This window comes from Macrobrachium rosenbergii, chromosome 57, assembly GCF_040412425.1.
Source record: "Macrobrachium rosenbergii isolate ZJJX-2024 chromosome 57, ASM4041242v1, whole genome shotgun sequence".
NCBI lineage: Eukaryota > Metazoa > Arthropoda > Malacostraca > Decapoda > Palaemonidae > Macrobrachium > Macrobrachium rosenbergii.
The window spans coordinates 3,162,501-3,190,405 of NC_089797.1; the positions used below are offsets into that span (position 1 = coordinate 3,162,501).

Here is a 27,905-nt window from a genome sequence, read left to right on the forward strand (position 1 = left end):
TCGGGAACCCGTTACGTTCGTTGGGGTCGCCATCAGAGGAGCTGAATGGGCGTGAGTGAGTGAGTGAGTGAGTGAGTGAGTGGGCGGCCATTTGCGCGCGCGTGCGTGAGTATGTTTGTACGCGTATGTGTGTGTATGTGTATATGTATGTGTGTACGTCACCGTCTACACAGTAACACACACCTACACACCTTCGTATGAATGTGACATACTTGACCGAAATAAAAATACCGATAACTGGTGGTTGGTCGACTAGTGTGGGTAACAGCCAAGGTACATAAGGGCATGAGGCTCGCAACTTCACCCTCGTAAAGATCATCTGAGTAGCAGAGAGATAATGAGGCTGGGTTATAATATATTAAGCTAATTCATTTATCTGAATGACTGTGAAATATAAGTAACTTCTACTGAAGGGAAATATGCATTTGGCCTGGGTATGCTTACAAATCTAGATAAGGGGTATAGGGACGGGGGAGGGGTATTGGGAATGGGTAAGGGAAGGGGTATGGAGTAAGGAAGGGGTAACGGGTGGGGGGTAGGGGGGCTGGTCATTAAGTACCGACCATCAACCCCCGAATCCCAACAGTTTATCGACATCATATTTCTACCAAACAGTGATGAAAGGCTTTGAGAGAGAGAGAGAGAGAGAGAGAGAGAGAGAGAGAGAGAGAGAGAGAGAGAGAGGAGAGGAGAGGATTGCAAGTGGGTATGGAGGGGGAGGGGGAGGAGGGGAAGGGGAGGAGACCTGGTTTCAAAGGACAAACCCTCACCGCCAGTCTTAAAGTAGGCAAACTCATTGCAAATAGAGAAGTCCCGATGACAGAACACTGCCTTTCAATAGATTGCAACTGTCAGAATGTTTGATCTGCCTGCGTGTCGTTTCCCTCTCTCTCTCTCTCTCTCTCTCTCTCTCTCTCTCTCTCTCTCTCACACACACACACACACACGTACACACACACACACTATGTGTATTCCTCTTTTGTATGGGATGTTCATCAAGGGTGTTTACATTTGGCCAAATAATTGTCAGCCTTTGCTTTGATGTTTTAATTATTATTATTATTATTATTATTATTATTATTATTATTATTATTATTATTATTATTAGGCTAAATAATTGTCATTCTTTGTTTTGATTTTGTCATTATTATTATTATTATTCTGCAAAATACACTTAATTATTATTATTATTATTATTTTATTTATTATTATTATTATTATTATTATTATTATGCAAATACAATTGAGGGTATTATTATTATTATTATTATTATTATTATTATTATTATTATTATTATTATTATTATTATTATTATTATGCAAAATACACTTGAGGGTATTATTATTATTATTATTATTATTATTATTATTATTATTATTATTATTATTATTATTATTATTATTATTCAAAACGTCAAATAAACAACAAATTAGTAATAATTAATGATAGGAAACATACCCCAGTTACGAAACACAAAAAAAAATACTGATAATTCAGACGAGAAAAAATAACTCAACCAAAAGTAAAACAACAGAATAACTGATAATTAATCCTTGATAATTAATACTCCTTTGCACTTGTCAATGAAAATGTGAAGAGAAGAAATAAAAAAAAATTGAAAAGTTAATTATATGAAATAAGATAACGATAGTTTTAAATTAGTTTTGGGTGAGGATGTTTTAGTTAACTAATTTAACTATATAGAAAACATAGCGTTTATTATTATTATTATTATTATTATTATTATTATTATTATTATTATTATTATTATTATTATTATTATTATTATTATTATTATTATGATTATTATTATTATTATTATTATTATTATTATTATTATTATTATTATTATTATTATTATTATTAATAAAAATGAAGTTGAAATAATATTCCAATCACTTGCATCTTAGCCAGCCTTAAATTTCAATCAGCCATGAAATAAGTGGTTTCTTTCAAAGCAATATTATGGCTATCTCTAAGCTGTTGCTAAACTTTGATATCCATTCAAATAATAATCTTCAAAATAAATAAGTATTCTACTAAACCAACCATACAGTAAATAAACTTAGGTTTTAATGACAGAAAATAGATCAGTCAATAGTTTCACATACATTAAGGAACTCTCTTCTAAGGGACTTATAGAACCTTACCACTTAGCAACGAGCCACTCACCTTCAACCAGCTCCCTATTCCATTCTCTCCACAAGTCCAGCCCGCCTCAAAACATATTAATCATTACTTTTTCTTTGGGTGTGATTTTTGCCATATGTTAATTTATCTGTTTTTATTACGTTTTCACTCTTACTAGTCAGACGATATTATATATATATATATATATATATATATATATATATATATATATATATATATATATATATATATATATATATATATGTATGTATATATATATATATATACATATATATATATATATATATATATATATATATATATGTGTGTATATATATGTATATATATATATCTTTACATATATATACATATATATGTATATATATATATATGTATCTTTACATATATATATTGTTCTCTCTAGTATTTGTTCTTTCTAGTGATACGACAGACATTTAACTGTTTATTTTTTCATCAAAACGAGACGGGAAATAATCATATATGTCAAGAACATTCATTTCCGTTTTTTCCTCCCTGTGCAAAGGAATACCATTTCGTTTTTATATCCATCTCTCCTTCGCCGCCCTTTTATCAGCGTCTTCCACATTTTTGCTACGTTTCTCTTGCACAGAAATAAAAGACAATGCCAAGAGTGTAACAATTATACCCAGTTGTCAGCCATTTCTGATAAATATTCAATTCCTCTCGAACAACGATGTTAAAAAAAAAAACAACACACAAAAGAATATGAAAGGAAAAATCCGGCGGTATTTCTCTTTACAATTCAGCATCTTTTCTCTCCTTCTCTTATTTTTCATTTTTTTTCCCTCTCTCTTCGTGTGGCCGTGTTATGATCAGAGTAATGTAATAAAGAAGACCCACTCAAAAGAGAGAGAGAAAAGAGAGAGAGAGAGAGAGAGAGAGAGAGAACTCATTAGCCTTCTTTTTTCCTACGCATCTCTGTGACGTTTCCATTCATTTCCTTGCTGGGCCATTGAGGTGTGAATCCAAAGAAGTTTCCTTTTTCCTTCTTTTTTTCCCCTTCTTCTTCTTCTTTTCTTCTTCTTCTTCTTCTTCTTCTTCTCTCGTCCCTGTCACGGCTTGTCACTCACTCACTCTCTTTTTTTCACCCTTTTCATTTGTAAGGGTTCCGCTGTTAATTTGATGACAAGCTGTGTGTGTTTGTGTGTGTGTGAGTGAGTGTGTGTTTGCTTTTTATGCATTTTGCCTCACAAGGTATTTTTCTAGCTTTATTTACCTTTTTGTAAAGATTTTTTTTTTGGGGGGCGGGCTTCCACACGTCAAAGTGTCAAAGAACAATTGGGTTAAGTCTAAAAATTATAACGTTTGTTGATAAGTGGTGTCAAGAATGATTGTCATAACAAAAATTAACTTTTCAGGAATTGTTTTTGTCAGTGCTGAGATTTCAAAATACTCACATTAACTATGGCAAGATTAATATTACTAGATAACTAAAAACATATTCATTGCATCAGTGCTCAAGATAAGTTCAAATTTACATTTTTATGGAAGGGCAAAACGTTTTGACAATAAAAGCCATTTAATTAACAGTAATGGGACCACAGGATAGACGAAAATAAATCATAATTATTTTGTCAGTTTAATATTTAAAACACTGATTTGTCAGTCACAATAACCTGATGTTTTCAGACTGAGTTTAAACTGCGAGGGAAGACTTTAGACAAAGTGTCAGAATTTATTAAAATCTGTCTGGCAATTCTAGAATTGACCATTGTTTATATTGCATTTAAAATTTCATTGTCTCTCCTCGATTATAATTTCATATCTTTCGACCAACCTTGGCAAAACGCAGCAAATATATATATATATATATATATATATATATATATATATATATATATATATATATATATATATATATATATATATGTGTGTGTGTGTGTGTGTGTATGTATGTATGTATATATGTATATATATGATTTTGTCAAATCATATTGATTCAAAATGGAAGTCATATACGTTCTTTAAGCAATGTCACACAAACGTAACATTGACGTCTTCAATCAAAGATAGTGGTTTCTTGATTGGAGCTTTGGAATTCTACTCCTGTTTCTGTTGTCCTATTTTATTTGTAGTTTTTCTTCTTTGTCTTTAAGCACCATCGGGTTGCCCGTCCCGTAGGGCTCTACTCTTAATAAGGACAGACTACTTACCTCAGTCAATATTTCCAAACTAAAAAAAATCTTGGTTTCTTGGTTCGAGCTTCGGAATTCTGCTCCTGTTTCTGTTTTCCTTTGTTTGTCCGCAATCTTTATGCCTTGCCATTAAGCTCTATAGTGACTGCCAGTCCCAGAGGCCTCTGCACTTAAAAAAAAAAAAAAAGATAGCCTACGTACCTCAGTCAATATTTCTAAACTGAACAAATATTGGTTTCTTGATTGGAGCTTCGGAATTCTACTCATCTTTCTATTTTCCTAAATGTGTTTCTCCCTTGTCGTTAAGCAGCATTATGTTGCCCATCCCACAGGCCTCTAGACTTGGAAAAAAGGACGGCCTGCTAACTTCAAGCGATATTTACCAAACTGTAAAATGTCTGATTACACTCATTGACTTTAATTTCCCAGTAATATAAAGTCAGCTGTTGCTTCTCTCTCTTCTAACTTCAAATCCGTATGAGATTTCTTCCGGAAAAAGTCGGATAATCTCCTTCAATCCTCCCTAGCGCTGGATGCTAGTCTTTGATGGAATCAGTTATCAAATATCTTTTTCTTTTTCTGTTCGGCACTTTTTCTATCCGCACTTTTTCCCTCCGTCCTCAGATCTTAATAACTACTGAGGCTAGAGGGCTGCAAATTGGTATGTGGATCATCCATCCTCCAATTATCAAACATACCGAATTGCAGCCCTTTATCCTCAGTAGTTTTTATCTTATTTAAGTTTAAAGTTAGCGATGATCGTGCGTCTCGCAACGATATAAGACATGCCACCACCGAGCCGTGGTTAAAGTTTCATGGGCCACAGCTCATACAGGATTATACCAATGCCACCAAAAGATAGATCTATTTTCAGTGGCCTTGATTATGCGATGTACAGAAAACTCGAAGCTTCGGCGCATTTTTTACTTTTTTTTTATTTTTCTTTATAATCGAGGCGTTTCTGATACAATTGCCTTTTGAGACAGAATTTATGAGTCGGTTTACTCAGCGCATCTCTTTGCTTTCTGTTTGTGTTTGACGTTTTTATGACAAGATATCCATTAATGTTACTACTTGAAATCGATGCCCTCCTTCACAAGATACAATTCTGTTAGATTTCTGATGAATTTTCTAAATCCATATTTTTTTCATTCACTCCAGAAGCTATCCAAGTTTTTATAAATACGGTAAATCTTCTGAATAATAATAATAATAATAATAATAATAATAATAATAATAATAATAATAATAAAACCAACGAACACTGATTGAATAGGGTTCATCTTCCGAATAATAATAATAATAATAATAATAATAATAATAATAATAATAATAATAATAATAATAATAATAATAATAACGAACACTGACTGACACGCTTAGCTTGTTCCATATGAATAGGGTTCATCTTCCGATTAATAATAATAATAATAATAATAATAATAATAATAATAATAATAATAATAATAATAATAATAATAGGGAACTGCGTAAAAAGAGAACCAATTCCTTTTTATTGTTAAATTCCAGTGAGAATCAATTTGCACCTCTTGCGTTTTTTAGGATTAGTTATATACAAAACAAAATCTCTCTCTCTCTCTCTCTCTCTCTCTCTCTCTCTCTCTCTCTCTCTCTCTCTCTCTCTCGTTTTTGGTCTACATTTTGGAAAGATGCTGCAGTACCCATGAGAGCCGTGTTTGAAAATTTTGCTAAATGTGAGTTCATGGTATTCTTCGGGAGTTCTTGAAGAAATAGCTGTTTTATTCCTACTTGAAAACAAGTAAAAATATGCGCCGAAGTTTCTTCGGAGCGAATCGAGTATAATCAAGGCCACCGAAGACAGATCTATCTTTCTGTGGTCTCGGTAAAATGCTGAATGAGCCGCGACACATGGAACTTCAATCACGGCCCGGTGGTGGCCTATTCTACATCGTTGCCTGACGCACGATTATGGCTAACTTTAACCTTAAATAAAATCAAAACTGCTGAGGTTAGAAGGCTGCAATTTGGTATGTTTGATGATTAGAGGGTGGATGATCAACATACCAATTTGCAGCCCTCTAGCCTCAGTAGTTCTTAAGATCTGAGGGCGGACAGAAAAGTCTGGACAGAATAAAGTGCTGACGGACAGACAAAGCCGACACAATAGTTTTCTTTTACAGAAAACTAAAAAGGTGTTTTCCATTCGGAGTAAGAATTGACCTTCCAACCCGACCTTATGACAGGTGAGAAGGACGACAGATTTCAAAATTATATCAAAGAAATTAGAAGCTATTATGCTGAGGGGCGCGAACGTTTTTCATCACACCGAGTTTTCAGTGGAAATTAGAGTTAATGACGAATTTGCTTCTGTTCTGTAAAAGACAACTATTGTGCCGGCTTTGTCTGTCCGTCCGCACTTTTTCTGTCTGCCCTCAGATCTTAAAAACTACTGAGGCTAGAGGGCTGAAAATTGGTATGTTGATCATTCATCCTCCAATCATCCAACATACCAAATTGCAGCCCTCTAGCCTCAGTAGTTTTTATTTTCTTTAAGGTTAAAGGTAGCCATACTCGTACTTCTGGCACCGAAATAGGCACCAACAGCGCAGGCCACCACCGGACAGTGGCTGAGTTTCATGGGCCGTGGCTGAGGCCACCACCAGTACGTGAAAGTTTCAAACAGCATTATATGCTGTACAAAGTTAAGTATACCTTAGTTTTACCAGACCACTGAGCTGATTAACAGCTCTCCTAGGGCTGGCCCGAAGGATTAGACTTATTTAACGTGGCTAAGAACCAACTGGTTACTTAGCAACGGGACCTACAGCTTATTGTGGAATCCGAACCACATTATAGCGAGAAATGAATTTCTATCACCAGAAAAATTCCTCTAACTCTTCATTAGCCGGCCGGGGAGTCAAACTCGGGCCTAACGAGTGGCAAGGCCGCAACTCTACCGACTCGCCTAAGGAAGGGCTTATACGCTGTACAGAAAACTCGATTGCGCCGAAGAAACTTCGGCGCATTTTTTACTTTTTTTATCGAAATTGAATGTTTTTTGTAAACATTGTGGGACATATATATATATATATTATATATATATATATATATATATATATATATATATATATATATATATATATATATATATATATATATATATATATATATGGTATATATTTATATAGAAAAGCGACTCATACTGATTTCGGTTTTAATTTCTTCAACTGGTCCATTTTGGAATTGAATAAAACTCCGGTAAAACCTGTTTTTACGGCTATCAGTCTGCGTTCAGACTGCTATTAATTCCATTTGGGAAAAAAGTACTTTCGTTCTCAATTTCGCAAAATATTACCCTTCGAACCTACTTCTTGTAATGTTTAAAAAGCTTTTAATTTACATATTTCATCCTAAGCAAACGACATGTAATGTTCTTAAGAAAAATTATGTTTACCATGTCTGAGCAATTTGTCAAAATCTATGAATTAGGAATTACCTCCAATTCACCTGCCTGAGTTAATGCATTCCTATGTATTTTGTGAAAGTTGTCCAAAGTGCAATTTTAGGAAATATATACTGTAGATGCATCAGTCACAGACCAGGTGGGTTCATACTGTAAGAAGACCTATGACGTGTGAGCCCATTGTATCAAATCCCCGTAGGGAAGTTCGTGCAATTAGTGCACCTCACGCGGTGCACTGTAGGCATTTCTTAATGTTTTTCGCAGCGTTCTTTCGGCCCCTAGCTGCCACCTCTTTCATTCATTTTACTGTACCTACGTTCATATTCTCTTTCTTCCGTCTTACTTTTCACCCTCACCAGAGGATTGTTCTATAGTGCAACTGAAAGGTTTTTCTCTTCGTATCTTCCTTATTCCTCCTTAGTTAGTATGCCTTCTGTACCTCCTTCATCCTATGGTGACAGGAATAACCGGCCTCTACCCTCCACCTCCTTAGCTTTGATTTACTTTTGTATCCATCGTCTTAAAATAATTGTTTCACAATATATTTTTCTTGGCACTACGCAATGGTATTAACTTTTAATACCTTGGTATTCACTTATAATACCATAGTATTAATTTTTAATACTATGGTATTATTTTTTAATACCATGGTTATTCTTCTGGCACTGTCTTGCAGGTTATTGTTTTATTGCATTATTTTTTTTTTTTTCCTAGACTCTTGGAAACAGAAATTAGTCCTAAGATATTGTCTACTAATAATATATAAATGTGGGAATGTAGAATAGGCTTCTGATCGTTCTGAATTCATTGTAAATAAGACTGTTTGTGTGTGTGTAAGTGTGTGTGTGAGAGAGAGAGAGAGAGAGAGAGCGTGTTTTCTTGTGAGAAAGAGGAAAGAGAGATTGAGAAGAATAAAGGGTATGTTTGCAGCCTCATTGCTTGTGAAAACATATTTCACGTGATCAGAAATCAACTACATAAATTATATATATATATATATATATATATATATATATATATATATATATATATATATATATATATATATATATATATATATATATATATATATATATATATATATATATATATATATATATATATATATATATATATATATATATATATATATATATATATATATATATATAGAGAGAGAGAGAGAGAGAGAGAGAGCGTATATATCACTGCGCGCAAATAGCGAAGAAAAAGTGGCATTTCCATTCGCTACGTTAAATCATGGCCCTGTAATTTTGTCATGCGTTTCTTTTATAGCATCATTTTTTTATATATGTAATCGGGAGTTAGAAATACTTCGGGTACAGTCGTCCTAAAACTGCCACCCACACCTCTCTCTCTCTCTCTCTCTCTCTCTCTCTCTCTCTGCCTAAACGAAAATGAGGAAAAGGTCAAAGTCTCTCTCTCTCTCTCTCTCTCTCTCTCTCTCTCTCTCTCTCTCTCTCTCTCTCTCTCTTGCTTTGCCTAAATTAAAAGCAAAATAATGAAAAGGTAAAAGACTCTCTCTCTCTCTCTCTCTCTCTCTCTCTCTCTCTCTCTCTCTCTCTCTCTCTCTCTCTTGCTCTTTGCCTAAACTAAAAGCAAAATAATGAAAAGGTAAAAGACTCTCTCTCTCTCTCTCTCTCTCTCTCTGCCTAAACGAAAATAAGGTAAAAGGTAAATCTCTCTCTCTCTCTCTCTCTCTCTCTCTCTCTCTCTCTAAACTAAACTAAAATAATGAAAAGGTAAAAGAGAATCCCTCCTCTCCCCTCTCTCTCTCTCTCTCTCTCTCTCTCTCTCTCTCTCTCTCTCTCTCTCTCTCTCTCTCTCTTTGCCTAAACTAAAAGCAAAATAATGAAAAGGTAAAGACACTCTCTCTCTCTCTCTCTCTCTCTCTCTCTCTCTCTCTCTCTCTCTCTCTCTCTCTCTCTCTCTCTGCCTAAACGAAAATAAGGTAAAAGGTAAATCTCTCTCTCTCTCTCTCTCTCTCTCTCTCTCTCTCTCTCTCTCTGCCTAAACTAAAATAATGAAACGGTAAAAGAGAATCCCTCCCTCTCTCTCTCTCTCTCTCTCTCTCTCTCTCTCATTCTGTCTCTCTCTCTCTCAGCCTAAACGAAAATAAGGCAAAGGTAAAAGCGAGAGAGAGAGAGAGAGAGAGAGAGAGAGAGAGAGAGAGAGAGAGAGAGAGAGAGAGAGAAGGCTAGTTTCAGGGAGTTCTGGTGATCATTTTTGCGTTTGATGTTCTCCTCCCAAAGTGGATTTTCATTCGGAATCTTCTGAAGTTAAATCCTTTGATAGTCAAAAGGGAAAGTCATCATTAAGAAGAAGCATTTTAAAAGCCAGTAAAATCATGCAGAATTTTACTCAGAAAATTACATCGTCAAAGGGCTGACGTTGTGGGGGGGAGGAGGAGGAGGGGAGAGGAGGAGGAGGAGGGGGGGAAAAAGGAAAAAAAGAAAAGGGGGAAAAAAAAAGATTCCCCGCGCGGCCTCGCAGGGGAAAGCGGACCCAAAGGGCGCCTGGCAGCAAGGCTGGGAATGCCGTGCGCTGCTTTTCCTTTGAAACATTATGACCAAACTTTCAAAGGGCTTGCCATCAAAGGTTTTACCTTTTCCTCCTATACAAAGAACCACAAAGAGTCTCTATTAAAATGATAGGCTTTTATCATTTGCCGCGGCGCTTTGATGTATCAATATATAATTCCCCTTTGAGGCGTAAGCGCTGCAGGACCAGGCAGACGCTGCGCGCAGGCGCGCGCGCTCTCTCTCTCTCTCTCTCTCTCTCTCTGGCTGGCTCGTTGCTGCTCCTGCTGCTGTTCCTGCTCCTGCTGTTTCATCTCCTCCTCCTCCTCCTCCTCCTCCTCCTCCCTCCTCCTCCTCCTCCTCCAGCAGCTCTCTCCCTGTCACTGTCTCTGTCTCTTATCTATCTGCACAGCTAGAACTGCCTGCTACTGCTGCTGCTACTGCTACTGCTACCTGCTGCTGATGATGAAGATGTTCCTTCTCCTTCAACTGCTGCTTCTGCTTCTGCTGATGTTCCTTCTCCTTCTCCTTCTCCTTCTTCTCCTACTGCTTCCTGATTCTGCTGATGATGTTCCTTCTTCTCATTCTACCTCTGCTGCTGCTGATGATGATGTTCCTTCTCCTGCTGGTTCTGCTTCTGCTTCTGCTGATGTTCGTTCTCCTTTTCCTGCTGCTTCTGCTCCTGCTGCTGTTCCCTCTCCTTCTCCTGCTGCTTCTGCTTCTGCTGCTGCTGATGTTCCTCTTCCTCCTCCTCCTCCTTCTCCTGCTGATGTTCCTTCTCCTCCTCCTGCTTCTGCCTCTGCTGCTGATGTTCCTTCTCCTCCTCATTCTACTTTTGCTGCTGATGTTCCTTCTCCTTCTGCTTCTACTGCTGATGTTCCTTCTTCTCTTTCTGCTTCTGCTGCTGATGTTCCTTCCCTTTCTCCTTCTGCTTCTGCTGCTGATGTTCCTGATTCTGCTTCTGCTTCTGCTTCTACTGCTGATGTTCTTTCTCCTTCTCATTCTGCTTCTGCTGATGTTCCTTCTGCTTCTACTGCTGATGTTCCTGATTCTGCTTCTGCTGATGTTCCTTTTCCTTCTTCCGCTTCTACTGCTGATGTTCCTGATTCTGCTTCTGCTGATGTTCCTTTTCCTTCTTCTTCTACTGCTGATGTTCCTGATTCTGCTTCTGCTGATGTTCCTTCTTCCGCTTCTACTGCTGATGTTCCTGATTCTGCTTCTGCTGATGTTCCTTTTCCTTCTTCCGCTTCTACTGCTGATGTTCCTGATTCTGCTTCTGCGGATGTTCCTTTTCCTTCTTCCGCTTCTACTGCTGATGTTCCTTCTCCTTCTGCTTCTACTGCTGATGTTCCTTCTCCTTCTGCTTCTACTGCTGATGTTCCTTCTCCTTCTGCTTCTACTGCTGATGTTCCCTCTCCTCCTCATTCTGCTTCTGCTGATGTTCCTTCTCCTACTCATTCTCCTACTGCTTCTGCTTCTGCGGCTAGTACTATGCGTCCTTTCTTCCTCCTCCTCCTCCTCCTCCTCCTCCTCCTCCTCCTCTTCTTCTTCCTCTTTTGCTCGACGCTGCAGGATTAGCAGAATGGCGGCGGCGGCGGCGGCGGCGGCAACGCTTACGTCATGCCTGATGAATGATCAAAAGGAGTTATGACATGACGCTGGTGAAGAGTAATGTCATAATTAATGATGACAGTAATATCATCAGTCATTAATATTATTTGGAGTAGGGAATTAATTCGCCAGCAGTCATGACAGTGCTAAGTAGACTCGGCCAACGGCAGTCACATGATTGATTTAATGCGTGGTGTCTTCGGGGGCTAATCGTATCCATTCGGGAACTGATCGTAGTCCATTTGGAAACTAATCGTATCACTTGGGAACTAATCGTGGCCTTTTCGAAGCTAACTGTAGTCTATTCTGAAGCTAATCGTAGTCCATTTGGAAGCTAATCGTTCAGGTGTGTGGGAGGTGGAGAAGGAAGACTTTTTGAACGGTTAAAGATGAAAGGAAAGGTGGTTGAAAAGATTAGTAAAAAAAAGAAGATTTTTTCATAAAAAATAACAAGGGAGATAGGTTAAAAGGATAAAGTATGGTATAGATGTTTATGAAATGAAAAATAATTGGGTTTGGGAACCACTTGGAATTGCAAAATTAGGTTTAGGAACTGCCTGGAATGGCAATATTAGGTTTGGGAACCGCCTGGAATGGCAAAATTAGGTTTGGGAACTGCTTGGAATGGTAAAATTTTGGTTTGGGAGCTGCTTGGAATGGCAAAATTCGCTTTGGGAACCGCTTGGAATGGTAGAATTAGGTTGGGAACTGCTCGGAATGGCATAATTAGGTTTGGAAACAGCTTGGAATGGCAAAATTAGGTTTGGGAACTGCTCTAAATGGCAAAATTAGGTTTGGGAACCGGTTAGAATGGTAAAATTAGGTTTGAGAACCTCTTGGAATGGCGAAACTATGTTTGGGAACTACTTGCAATGGCAAAATTATGTTTGGAAACCGCTTGGAATGGCAAAATTACATTTGGGAGCTGTTTGGAATAGCAAAATTACGTTTGGGAACAGATTGGAATAGCAAAATTACGTTTTGGAATCGTTTGGAATGGCAAAATTAGATATTAAGATCACTTGGAATGGCAAAGTTAGGTTTGGGAACTGTTGGGAATGGCAAAATTAGATTTCGGATCTACTTGGAATGGCAAAATTAGGTTTGGGAACAGCTTGGAATGGCAGAATTAAGTTTGGTAACCGATTGGAATGGAAAAATTAGGTTTGGGAACCGTTTGGAATGGCAATATTAGATTTGAAATGTCAAAATTAAGGTTGAGAACCACTTGGAATAGGAAAATTTGGTTTGGGAACCATTTGGAATGGCAAAATTAGGTTTGGGAACCGCTCTTAATTTCAAAATTAAGTTTGGGAACAGCTTCCATTATCAAAATTAGGTTTGGAAACCGATTGGAATGGCAAAATTAGGTTTGGGAACCGCATGGAATGGCAAAATTAAGTTTGGGAACCGCTTGGAATTGCAAAATTACGTTGGGAACTGTTTGGAATGGTATAATTAGGTTTGAAAACTGCTTGGAAGGGCAAAACTACGTTTGGGAATCTTTTGGAATGGCAAAATTAGGTTTGGGAACCGCTTGGAATGGCAGAATTGGGTTTGAGAACCGCCTGGGATGGCAAAATTAGTTTTGGGAAACGTTTGAAAGGGCAAAATTATGTTTTGGAACAGCTGGGAATGGCAAAATTAGGAGAGGAATTAGACGAAAAAGGTTTTTAAGAGAAAAGAAATTAGTTTTGCTTCATTTGATTCTTTCTTTAATCCCAAAGCATCCAGTTATCTTCAAGGGAGTTCAAAGAATCCTACAATGGAGATTGTCTCTCCACATGTAGAATCCTACAGGGGAAAGACTCTACCTGCTCCTAGAATCCTATAGGGTGAAACTACCGACGCATGGAATCCTACAGAGGAGGCTTCCTACCGGCTCACAGAATCCTACAAGAAACTCTACCTGTGCATAGAATCCTACAGGGAGGCTCTGTACCTGCGCATGGAATCCTACAGGGGAGAGACTCTACCCGCTCAGGAATCCTACTGGTGAGACTACCTGTGCATAGAATCCTACAGGGGAGAGTCTCCAACCGCACGTAGAATCCTACGGGGAGACTATCTGCACACAGAATCCTACAGGAGAGAGGTTCTATCCGCACATAGAATCCTACAGGAGAGACACTGCCCGTACATAGAATCCTACAGGGGACAGAGAATCCTACAGGGGAGAGACTCGTCCCGCTCATACAATCCTACAGGGAAGACTCACCACCCGTGAATAGAATCCTACAGGAGCGTCTCCAACCCCTCATAGAATCCTACAGGGGAGAGAGTCTTCCCGTTCTTAGAATCCTACAGGAGAAACTCTCCACCAAGATCTTGCTCTCCACCTACGCATAGAATCCTGTAGGAGAGAGGCCACCCACGCTTAGAATCCATGCAACCACTATGGGCAGGATCCTCTTCCCACGCATATATATAACAAGTACGTGAGAAAGGACCTCTTCCTGCGCCCTGGGTAGATATTATCTGGAACAAAATTTCACCATAAAAGAACAACTAAACGTGCCAGCTTAAAGTGATTCTCTCCTTATGTGTCACCGAGCGCAGGATATTCTGGGCTTCCTACGAACGGGTAAAACTCAACGTTGCGAGCATTTGCAGGATACAAAGAGTCTGACCAACGAATAGTTTTCATAGGCAAGTTGGCATCGTTTATGAATAAACATGGAATAAGGGAAAACTATTTGATGTTCAGCAGGAGAATGAAAAAGAGAGAAGCATTTGCAAAAGAGTACAGAAATGTTCTTCGCAACAGCACAAGCAAGAATTAATGGGTGGATTGTTTTACTATGGGCTGCAGAACTCGAATGATTTCATTGTGAAATAAAGGAATGAACGGGTAAGTCAGCCTTGTATATTAAAATTGAACAAGAATGCTTGAAAATTTGTATGTTCTGGAAACCAACTGCAAGAAATCATGATTTATTATTATTATTATTATTATTATTATTATTATTATTATTATTATTATTATTATTATTATTATTATTATTATTATTATAGACATATATATATATATATATATATATATATATATATATATATATATATATATATATATATATATATATATATATATATATATATATAAATGTGTGTGTGTGCACGCTTGCTTATACATGCACAATTCCTCCGGGTAGGGAACCTTCCCAAATACTAATCATTTCAGATTTAGATTAATTGAATTAGTGGAACATAATGAGATACCTGGTTCCGTGAAAGATCATGGAATGTTCATCAATATATATATCAAAATATATATATATATATATATATATATATATATATATATATAAAGATCTTGCAAAGTGAATTATCACTTGCAACACTTGCTTTTGAAGTTAATGCAGGAATACTTACGTACTTTGTGAGTCAGTGTAGTAACTGACATGAAGTAATGAATTATTATTATTATTATTATTATTATTATTATTATTATTATTATTATTATTATTATTATTACTTGACCCAATTTCACAGAGAAAAATTACCTTACAGAAACAGGTTGGCCCAAGCACTCCAACCATTGTGGTCAAGGCCTAAGCATCTGCTCTTGGATCTAAGCAATGTCTAGCATAAATGGTTCCTGTAAATTACAGGACTTTCTTTGCATACAGTCACTAAACATTCACTAAACCCTAATTACTCACTTAACATTCGCTAAACACTTAATCACTAAACATTTAGGATAAAAAAAATCCACAATCGCGCTAAGCCCCTGTTCAATTTGCGTGGTTACCAGACCTTTCAAGATGGCCGCAAGGATCTGCAGCACAGCCCTGGTGGAAGACCACCGAAGTACTAAGTACTGGTATACAAACAGCATCTCCAGATATGTGTACCCTTTATGGTCTTATGGTTGTAAATGGAGTTTACACTATAAGTTCCACAGTACAAAGATTGAAGGAGGAGGAGGAGGAGGAGGAGAAGGAGGGAGGAATGATACCTCCTCAACCCTCCTCTTCTCCTCCGGTGTGACAAACTCCGCCTGTCACCCCAGAGACTCTTCCCACCCGATCCCACCCCCCCGCCTTACTGAGAAACTTGCCTGACCACCCAGGGGGAAATTTGTATTATTATTATTTCGTACAGTGCATTATTATTGTTATAGTTAAGGGTAAATGTATGAACGAAACGATACCATGTCACTATAGCATCACTGTCAAAGAGGAGTAATGACTGCAGTTTTTCCCTGAAGGAAGGGAAAGCGCAAGGAGGGTCCTCCAGGATTAATGAGCTGAAAATCGCCAATAAAAATAACAAATATGTGTACATGCTTTTATAGAAATAATGAAAACCAAGAAGTAAATAATAAAGAGAAGAAAAAATTGATAAGAAATCAACATGGAAGAACCAAAATCCCCAACGGGAAACTCTGCTCTTCTCTTGTTTAGTCAGTGTTACCAAATCTAGCATAATTTTATGCTTTTAGCATTATTTGACCCAAGATTTGGAGCTTAGCATACTGTCAGTTCTAGCATACTTTGGGGTTTTACCATAATTTAGCATATTTTCACAAAATTTTAGATAAAATGCAGAAAATTCCTCGATTTTCATACTCGGCTATAGTGAATATCTCTTGATACATTAATTTTGTACTTTGGAAGTCTGGTGACTCTCTTCTTTCAGCAGAACACGAGTCACCCAACGTTTCTGTTTTTGTTCAGTGATTCAACATTAATAAATCTGTTTGTTTCCTTCTTGACCCAAATGGAGTTGTTAACAGAGGTGAAAAAATGTCTATACTGTAGTAGTGGATTAGATTTATTTCACGTGGCTGAGAACCAACTGTTACCTGCAACGGAACCACAGTTTATTGTCCGAATCCGAACCATGATTATGACAAGAAATTTATTTATGGTGAAATAAATTCTATTTCTTCATTGGCCGGTCGGAGAGTCGAACGATGGGCCAACAATAAGCTGTAGAGTACCCCCCCTCCAATGAAGAACTATAATGGTTCTTACAGTAAAATAAATCTAATCCTTCGGGCCAGCCCTACGAGAGCTGTTAATCAGCTCAGTGGTCTGGTTAAACTAAGGTATGCTTAACTTTTTAGTAGATAGATACCTCTGCAATGCTTCCTGGAATCATTGCTGCAGAAGAGGAGCCAGATTTAGATCATGAGTGGAGGTTGCTGGCAGTGATTGAGGAGGCAACAAATATCTTTTCCCAAAATGCCACTATGGACGCCGAGATGTTTTGGTCAAAAATCAGCCAGAGTGGAATATATCCAAATTTGTCAAATATACAAAAGCATTACTAATAATTCCTGTCAGTAATGCTGATTGTTAAAGAATATTTTCCTCTGCAAACTTAAAAAAAACAAGTAAAACATGCGCGAACTTTCTTCGACACCATCTAGTTTTCTGTACAGCGTATAATCAAGGCCACCGAAAATTTATCTTACCTTTTGATGGTCTCGGTATAATGCTGTATGAGCCGTGGCCCATTAAAATTTAACCATGGCCCGGTGGTGGCCTAACTTATATCGTTGCCAGAAGCACAATTATGGCTAACTTTAATCTTAAATAAAATAAAAACTACTGAGGCTAGAGGGTTGCAGTTGGGTATGTTTGATGATTGGAGGATGGATGATCAACATACCAATTTGCAGCCCTCTAGCCTCAGTACTCTTTAAGATCTGAGGGCGGACAGAAAATGTGCGGACGGGGAAAATGTGCGGACGGACAAACAAAGCCACCACAATAGTTTTATTTTACAGAAAACTAAAAAAAAAAAAACGGGAAAAAGATACCGCCTCAAAAACAGCACTCTAATAAATGAGTTGATTGCTAGAGAATACATACACTGTAGTGACAGAGTCATTAAGTTTGAACCCACCCAAGGAATGTTAAATTCTATGAACAGAAATATGTACCCACAGTGGTATGATAAATGATCAGTAAAGCGTGAATATATATGTATGTTTTTTCTTCATGAATAAAGACTTATTTGGTTTTTTTTTAGTTTTCATTTTTTTAGTAGAGATACCAAAATGTTAATTATGTCTGAAGTGATTTTCACCCATTTTTTCAAGCAATTGTGTATGTGACCTATTAAAGCAAAAAGGGCGTTTTATTCCAAGTTTTTGAACAGGTAGAGATCAAAAATATCCAGTAATTAATTCAAAACATTGTCACTTTGTCACATTTGTATCATTTCACCTAATATAAATGTTTGACATTTCCATTACGCCGTTGTTTTAACTCAAATGTACTAGAGAAATGTATGAAATGATGGCAGCATGTCAGCATAATTCTAGCATAAAGTCACGCCATATTTGGCATAAATTTTTGCTATGTAGCATACATTTTTCATCCGACTTTGACCGACTAGCATAACTAGAAAAAAATATTGGTAACACTGTTCACAACGGCATTTGGGACTCAGCCTCGGAATTCCCGAACCCTTGTGGCGACTTCAACGTAGAATCAGTCACTTCCATTAATGTTATTCGTTAATTACGTGTTCAGATCGTTGTTTTGGCATTTTAGTATCGGTGAGTCATAATCACGGCAGTTTATTACAGTCGTTTATGGTAGGGGTTGTCCAGAAACAAGAATGATAAAGCGAAAATAACCATTTAAAGGGAACTAGCCTATTGTTTGTCTGCCAAGGTAGGACCGGTTGACTTGGTTATGGCCCAGGAGATTTGGGAATTCGTGGAAATTAATCATTGTCGGAAATGTAAGCTTCTACTTATAGTCTCTCCGGGTTATTTAGAAATAGGAGTGTCTCATTATCTGTAGTTTAATTCACTTAAGGCATTAACTTAGGCTAGCCTAACTTCCTCCCTGCCAGTAGCCTATGAAGTTTGCTACGGTAAGTTGTCAAGTCATTATTATTATTATTATTATTATTATTATTATTATTATTATTATTATTATTATTATTATTATTATTATTGTACTGGCGTTTTATTAATCTGCCAGTGAATTTAGTAAAAATTTTCACAAAACTTAAAACAGTGAATGATCATAGTAAAAGGTGTTAGTCAAGAGTGTATTACTGCTGAGGAACTGTTCATAGTGATAGGCTAGTTGATGTAGTTGAAAAAGTGGGTTAAATGTTCAACCATTATAACATTTTCGACTTGAAAGTATTATTTTCCCATATTTTATTTTGTGAGTTGAACGTCTCTTGACATTTATTAATTAAGGTTATTACAGCAACTTCCCTACTGGCATCTTAGGCAACATATCACACTCCGGCTAACTTATCCTACAGAAGGGAGATGCCACCTCACCCACCCACCCCTCAACATAAAAGTTTCATGAGTGTAAGAGTGAATAGCCCGGTTGAAGTAATGGCTTAGCCTAAGGAGGTAAGAGTGATTAAGGATGAAGGAAAAGTTGATCATGCAGTGGGGAATATGCAAGCTACAACTCTTGAGTTGCTTCAGAATATTAAAGTGCAGTCCGTGATTTAATAATCTAACCTAACCTCACCCGCCGCTGAGAGCACTTAAAAATTCACAGACAAACTAGTTATGCAATCATGTTTTTTTCCCTAGCTAATTAGCCAAATTAAAGAATACCAATATTTCTACAAGCATTTCCAAGCAAAAAGCATGGTGAAGGAAAAATCTTCAGCAATTTACGAGGTTGAATTATGGGAATATATATATATATATAAAACTCTGCTGTGATAGTGACCCATTAATATGGCCTTGTAAAGAGTTTTTATTGATATAACTCTATCACACAACCCTCATGGCTTTGTGTTCAGTGTGCAGCCAGGCATTAGTATTAAACACTTGGACTTCATCTTGCAGCCAGTATAATTGTGCTGGTAAGGAATAAAGACAGCAAAATTTTTTGCAAAATCTGAGCGTGGTTTTGGAAGGAGTCCATTCACGGGCTAAATAACTTAATATAAACTCCCAGTATTTGCAAATAAAGTTAACATTGTTTAGTTCAGTTGCACTTTAAGGTAATTCTAAGCTGTAGTTCCGCAGTGAGCTAGACTATGGCAATTGACGTTTTCCTATGTTATTTTACTAGCTTTACAAGAATTTAAAGTAGTCTTTTGTCAGCCGGCTGTAACTAAACTGTAATTGATCTTTGAAGACTACATAACAGGGTAGCTCTAATCCAGCATTCCACGGCAAACCCCCCACCCCCCTTCTTAGCTAATACGGCAAAATTGTAACCAGTAAACACTCCTAAAAATACCAACCTAACATACCCTAGGGGTGTTTACTGGTTACAATTTTGCCATATTAGCTATGGTGGGGGGGTGGGGCTCTGTGGAAGAAGCTGTAATCTGTGGAATGCCAGCTTAGAGCTACCCCATCGTGTAGTCTTCAAAGGTCAATTACAGTTTAGTTACAGCCGGCCGACAAAAGATTACTTTAAATTCTTGTAAAGCTAGTAAAATAACATAGGAAAACGTCAATTGCCATAGTCTAGCTCACCGTGGAACTATGGCTTAGAATTACCTTAAAGTGCAACTGATTTAAACACTGTTAACTTTATTTGCAAATACTGGGAGTTTATAGAAAGTTATTTAGCCCATGAATGGACTCCTTCCAAAACCATGCTCAGATTTTGCAAAAAATTTTGCTGTCTTTATTCCTTACCAGCAAAATTATACTCTCGTAAATTGCTGAGGATTTTTCCTTTACCATGATTTTGCTTTGTAAAGCTTGTAGAAATATTGGTATTCTTTAATTTGGCTAATTAGCAAAGGAAAATAACATGATTACATAACTAGTTTGTCCGTGAATTTTTAAGTGCTCTCAACAGCAAGTTAGGTTAGGTTAGGTTAGGTTATTAAATCATGGACTGCACTTACGCAGTTGATTGACATACCACAGAAACTGTATTGTCAAGGTCTCTACGTTGTATTTAATTAAAGTTAATAATAATCTAGTGGTTGAGGTGATATTTGACGTAACCAACAGATTCTTTGCTTTTATATTATGTTCATGAGTATATGCTACCAACGCCATTGCAAGATGAGAACTGAGTCTCTTTTGCAACACATTTATTGCTAAAAGAGAATAACTTGTAAACTTAGAAATGGCTCCTGCAGTAGGTGAAGGCAAACCTCATTTTGTAAAGGTTCTGTCTTTGAAGTGAAGTTGATGGCTTTGTTTTGTAATGGACAAAGGAAGTTAGGGAGTATTTGGATCAAAACTTCTTTGTATTATAATTGTCCTGGTTCAGGAAATGGGGGGAAGCATGAAATACCTTACCGGTGAACCCAAAAGGTGGATGACCTAGTCATACGGTACTCTGCCTGTATGGTGACCTTGCAACATCCATCAGGACTTTCTTTCCCCAATGCAGCCCAAGGATCAGTGATACGTTTTAGGTGCATTATATCTAATTTCACCTCTGTGGAGTCTTGTCTATACATTTCATAATCTAAAATGTTTTGTTTGTATCTCAGTAATTTAGAAATAGATTTGACAGTGCCCGCATATGATTGGATAATGTGCATGCTGTCGCAGGGCTTGTACTCTATTGTCAAGGAATGTAAGATGTACATATGCTTCAAGGTCGATATACTATGAATTTATGTAGGAAATTAATCAAAATCTAACAAATGATTTTCCTGGTTTATGCAGGAAGACACAAAGGATGGTACTGAGCTGTGTAGAATTTTGATATGCAGCACAACATTCTAATGAACAAGATGACTTTGCATTAAGATATTTTTGTCATTATGAAGTAAAGGGGGTAAGGGATGGTTAGAAATGGTTTTTGGAATCTGGTAGGTAGCTACTTATAGTGTGCCTTGCATGGCATGCTGTAAATGGTGGTGAAGACTTTGGATTGCTCCTTCATAGGTCCCAGCTATGTTGCTTTTAATCTTTACCTGTTGTTCATTCCCTTTTGGGTCTCCCACCTATAAGCTGTCCAACTTCTTTGGCTTTACCCTGTTCCTGTATCCAGTTCGCATTCAAAACGCATTCTTTGAAGGAGTCTTATGAGTCTCAATTTGTGACTCTGTGGTCTTGGTGAACTATTTTGATGATATACAGAGTTAATTACTTAGGATTCGGCTGTAGATTATACACTGAACTAAAAACATTATTCTTTGCAGTTGATTTTGAAGGTTACTGTAGTTTGCACTTTACTTGAAGGTGCCTGAAGGTTTCTAATTTTTAATTTCAGATGTGGTTTATCCTGTGACAGCTCATTGAATGCAGGGGCATGGAGTCCAACTGTTTATGCACGTGGATCAGTTTTATTGACAGAATGTACAGCTGTTGCAAAGTGAGTACAGGTGGCATTGTGCTCAAAGTTAACACATTGCTTCAAAGTGTACTTTTGGTTTTCGAATAATCAGGGGTTTGGAAAGCCTTGGTGTTTGAGTGAGGCCAAATTATCAAGTTTTTCTTATATTTTATAGATTTTTATAAGGCAGTCCCCGGTTAACGACGGGGGTTCCGTTCCTGCACCGAAAATCGTCGTAAGTCGAAAAATCGTCGAAAATCGTCAAAAAATCCTAAGAAAACCTTACTTTTAATGCTTTGGGTGTATTGAAAACGATGTGAACTGCATTTTTATTGAGTTTTTCACCAAAAAAACTCCAAATTTTTATTATTCTGTCTTTTATAGCCATATTTCTTCGTCGGATCGGCGTCGTAATCCTGGAACATGCGTCGTAAACCGGGAAATAATTTCTGTTGAATGTATTTGAAAAGCTTAGTAACCTCAGAACGTCGTAAGCCTGACCCGTCGTAACCCAGGGACTGCCTGTAGTTGCTTGCGTAGGATTTGGTTGTAGATTACTGAGCTAAAATCTTTATTCTCTGTGGTTTATTTTCAATGTTACTCTGGTGTGCATTTCAGTTGAAGGTGACCGTAAGTTTCTACCTTTTTTATTTCAGGCCTGCCCTCAAGTTGTCACTCTTCGGGGTTGATTCAAGCACGTCTCCCCTGGTAGGAACTGTTTTCATTAGTCTAAACTAGCCTGTATTGGCTGGTTGAATGCCCTAGTCTTTTGAGGATCTTGAATTATTGGTGAACTTCAAATTGAAGAAGGCAAGCACTCCTAACCCTTGCAAATATGGACGGGTAAGTGTAGTTGTATGTGAAGTGTCTTAGTTGATGCTGGCTATTTCTTCTGCCTCATTCAGAATTCCAAAAGTGACCAATGGAAGAGAGTAATTGCATTTAAGTCTAGACTTGCCCTATCCTATTATTAACTTCTGTAATGTGTTGTATATTGTGTCGTGGGTAGCTACGTGTGGTCAGCATCCCCTACCGTCATTGATTTGGTGCATCGTGAGAACCTTGGAGTTTGCTGTAACATGTGTACTCTAGCCTTCCACAACAATAAATGGAAGTTCTTGTCAGTGTGTGTGCTTAGTTGCTATACTTGTAAAGTGTGTTAGAGAGGAAAATTAGAATTCAGGCGTGAGGGGGCACCCTCATCTCATCCTGGTTGATCAGTATATGTTTGGTGTGTAGACAGAGTTCAGGAGTAAATGCTTGAAATTTGAAATAGGTGACCCAGAAGCAGGGAGGCATTACCCACTGCTAATTTTTGCATAGCAGGTTTTGACTAGCCTTTCAAGATATTGGTTTTTCACCCTTTAACTTGCTGTAGTATATAAAGAATATGATTGTTTTTCAATTCATGGAACTGAATTTTGCCTTGTGTTCATATAACCTAATTTCTGTGGGTAAATTTCAGTGATACATATTCTTTTTATTGTGCATTAAAGTGTCTCAATCAACTCTTGATGCTTAGAATTGTGTAATGCATACAATACCTTTTGTTGACACTGTAGGAAATACCAGTCATATATGAAATGGTCACTGACCATGCAAACTATGTAGTACACTTACAGTACCTCAGACTACTGTGATGTTTGGGACTAGGGTAACTAACTGATGTAGACAAGAAAATCAAATGATACAGTGCAGCATTGAGGTTACTCTTTCGCACTTTTTAAAGAAGTTGACATTACCCAACACTTTGGTGACAGTGCACCTTTGAGCATTGCCTTTCATTTGTCTTTTCTGTAGATGCTCTTTGTTTCTTCATCAATGCTAACAGGAAGGAAATTCTTCTTTGTGGTACAGTTCATCTGAAATTGAAGATAAAACAAGGTCTTGTATCGAATCGAGATGAAGTAATGTGGTTAAATGTATGTGCATGTTTTTGTAAATATTAGAAATGTAATGTCATTCATGGCTATTTTTTCTTAGGAAGAAAATGCAACAGTACATTACTTTGGAACACTGAGTCCACAAACCCTACAAGTATTTTATGCCAAAATGAGGATGAGAATACAGATCAAGGCTCCCCTCCCATTAGGGACTGTGTAATTACTCATAAGAGAAAATGCAATTTTTTTTTACATTGAAGCAAACAGCTGACTGCTCCATTTTAGGTATTAAACAGAACAATAACAAGAGGTTTGTGTATTCTATGAATGGACATATTTCAAACCTGTTCTATTTTGGTGTTTAGAGATGTCTTTATACTATCTTATATGTAGCAAGATTTTTGGTCAAATAATAATTATAGTACGTTAAAGATTTAAGGTTCTGGTCAGAACAAAATTTATTAAAGCAAGGGTATGTTAGGTCATTGCTTTATTTTGTTGCATGAATAAGTGTCCACACTACAACCGTGACTTTATAGTTATCATTTTTCATTACAGGTTACTGTTCACAGTTATCACCCAGCAGCAACCTCCAAGTCATAAATGAGTACATGAAAGAGACCATTGAGTCACACTACTAGATTCTTTGGACTTTCAATGAACATCCTTGAGGGGTTCTGGAATAAGAATTGTAAATGAAAATAACTACAGTGAGAAGAGATGAGTAAACTGATGAGGCGTACGACACGGAGACCAATGCATCTGAGGCCAAAGGAACACCAAAGGCAGTCCAGAGTACCACCTTGTGTTGCGAGTGGGCCCAGCGTATACAGTACCTTCAGCTTGGATTTACTCCTGGTCAATTCTAAGATGATATGTCTGTGTAGCCTATAAATGATTAATTCAAAGTCATTTCCATACTTTGTCTTCGTATGTAATTTTCTGCACGCGAGGTTAGATCTCAGAAGTTTCCACCATCATGTTATACCTAGTATACTTTCACCCTGAATTTTTTTGTGGTTTCAGACCATACCTTACTCTTACCTTCCTTTCCCATAATCCTAAACTTAGTTTTGCTTGTTTTGGTTTTCAGTCCTCAGCTCATCATGCCAGTCTTTCATCTTCCCAAACAACATTGCAAGATCTCTTTCTGATTTTGTTGTTAACACCAAGTCATCTACATGCAGAATCTCCTAGGGACTCCTTTCTTCATTTTTGTGTAACGTCCTCTGTGTCTGGGATTAAAGGTTTCAACCACAATATTCACCCATGTTCTCATATCATGATAAGGCTAGCTACCAACACTAAGTCGTCCTTGGGCCCTTTACCTTTGTAGCGCCCCTTCTGATTGCATGTCCATGCTTTCTCGAGATACTCTGACTTCCTTTTCTTGCGAAATTCTTGTTAATGTAGCTGTTAATTTTAAACAGATTTTTTAAACCTTTCTTTCACCACCCATGCTTTAATAAACGTGTTTGAGCAGTCTTCCCCTCGTCAGTATTTTGTTTGCTGTAATGAGTGGCCTTAACTTTATATAGTTCTTTTGAGTCTCGATCATTCTTCTGGACCCATATCCTCCTCTTTAATTCTGCCTTAAAGTACCTTGCACTGTTACTTTCGTGTCGTACTTGTTTACATTTACATACCACGTATGTATTTGAAGATATACATCTGTTACTATTTATATGCTATTTCCATTGTGTCTATTTGATCCTGCTGGTTGATGACCCTTCAGACTTGTTCTGAGATGTTTGCCAATTTTGAATAGGCATTTATTTCATGCACTTTGTTCCGTTCCTTAAAGATCAATTCTCTTGTTGATTTATTTACATGTGAAGGATTCTCCATTTCAGATGTTGGGCTCTGTGTTGATTCCTCTCATATCATCATCCTCCACTTCGGGTTCTTTCTCTTCATGTAGAAGAATCTCAAAGCACTGCCTTCACTGTGCTGCCTTGCCTTTTTATTCTCTCTTTCCCCTTTCACATCTCATTTATGTCTTTTTTTTACTGTTTTGTGATTCCAAACATGTCCTTTCTGTGATTCCATACCCACCATATCCCTTCTCTTCCCACAGGCTTTGCTATCCTTTCATACCTCTTCTTCTTCTCCAGGATTTGAAGTCTATTCTCATGTCTGTGTCACTCTGAACCCAAGCCTTTATCAAAGAATGCATGAGGTTGCTCAGGTCATGAGTTCCTATGGTGCCTTGTTCTTTCTTGGTTGGCAGCAGTATTTGTTGTTGTTTTTTATCTTTGACATACCTTCTGAGGCCACCAATTACATTCCAACTTAGCATTGCTTGGTGTCAATAGTACTAAAGGTTCTCTTCAATGTCCCTTCAACCTGAAGTGCATTACTTTCTGCTTTTTACTTTTCAACTCAGCCTTGTGCAATTTTAAATGTTCTTTTAGACATTTATTATACATTGTACCGTCTTTTATCATTCTCAGAGATTGCATAGCTTTGTCATTTTTAAGGTAGACAAATGGGCCTCATCTGTAGGGCTTCAGTTCCCTGTTGTAGAAACTGAAGCCAGTTATAATTTATAAAACTTAAATTCATAATTTTGTCAGAATCCTCAACATTTTTAAATATCTATTCATACACATTTAAAGAACTTCAGTATATGAAATAACATTTAAATTTTGAGAGTTGAATGCTTTGTCTTGGTGGTCTGCCTAATCTGCCTCAGAGCAATACATGTTGTCAAGATTTAAGAATGTATCCTCAGGCAAGCCTTTGAGGAGGATCCAGCAATGTGACTGTGGTCTTATTAAAATACTGTACTACATCAGAATTGCCAAGGTGCTTTATCTTATACCTTTGTGATAGAATAATTCACTTTCTCAATGTTTTTGTGAGTAATTGTATTTTGAAGAGCATATTTTTCATTTTAGTATTTTCATTTGTAACAATATGTTGCATTGTTTTTGGGCACCAGTTCCACCTTTTCTTTTGTTGTTGAAAGAAGAATTAACGGTATAGTTTATTTTTCATTGCTTAATTGCATTCAGTGTTTCAAAACATTGACCTTGACTATTTTTTGTGAGAATGTTAGATTATTTCTATGAGAAGCAGAAAATTTATAAACTTTTCTCTGTTAAAATGATGTCTTTGTTTAGTATTTGCTTTGTTTATTCATAGTCCATTACTTTGACTTACACTATTTGTATGTTGTTTGACTCCATAGACACTAGACTAATCTAAATCTACTGTTATAGACACTAGACTAATCTAAATCTACTGTAGGAGGAAGAAAGAAAACACTAGGCCCCTGCAGTAGCTGACTTTTGTTTGCAAGGTCCAGCAGGGTCACAAATCCTCATCATGAGGTACCTTACTACGTCAGTGTTTGCCTTGTCTCAGTTGATTGGCAGTTGTTTTGCTGTTTTGCCTGGAACACACATTATTAGATGGGTAGTAGGCTTCATGACTCAAGATGCTACAGTTATCAGGTATCCTTGTGGCTAATTTCCGATTTCTTCTTGGATTCATCTCAAGCTTGTATGGATTTTCCAGTTATCTAAAGTAGGTCCAGTCTCCATCCACCTATGAAGTTTTTATCCTGGAAGAAGTCCCTGTAGGGGGTAGTGCCATTAGTGCATCTCACATGGTGCACTGTAGGCATTACTTTAAGTTCTTTGCCTCATCTCTTCAGCCCCTAGTTGTAACACCTTTCATTCCTTTTACTGTGCCCCCGTTCATATTCGCTTTCTTCCATTTTACTTTTCATCCTCTCCTGTCACATGTTTCATTGTGCAACTGCGAGGTTTTCCTCCTTTACACCTTTAACATCTTTTTACTCTCAATTTCCCTTTTAGTGCTGAATATCCTCATAGGTCCCAGCGCTTAGTCTGTGGCCTAAATTTTATATTCCATTCCATTCACCCAGAAAGGAGACTTTATGTATGTACCCAGTTATGCCTCACTGGGG

General features: G+C 37.2%; 1 long non-coding RNA gene across 1 annotated transcript; it reads left to right on the top strand.

Moving 5' to 3' along the window:
• Positions 1–18,276: 18,276 nt before the first annotated feature.
• On the top strand, positions 18,277–27,660 carry LOC136836919 (uncharacterized). Its single transcript, XR_010852501.1, has 4 exons — positions 18,277–18,397; positions 22,023–22,124; positions 22,742–22,928; positions 24,527–27,660. It is a non-coding gene; the product is annotated as an uncharacterized lncRNA (long non-coding RNA).
• The last annotated feature ends 245 nt before the right edge of the window (positions 27,661–27,905 follow it).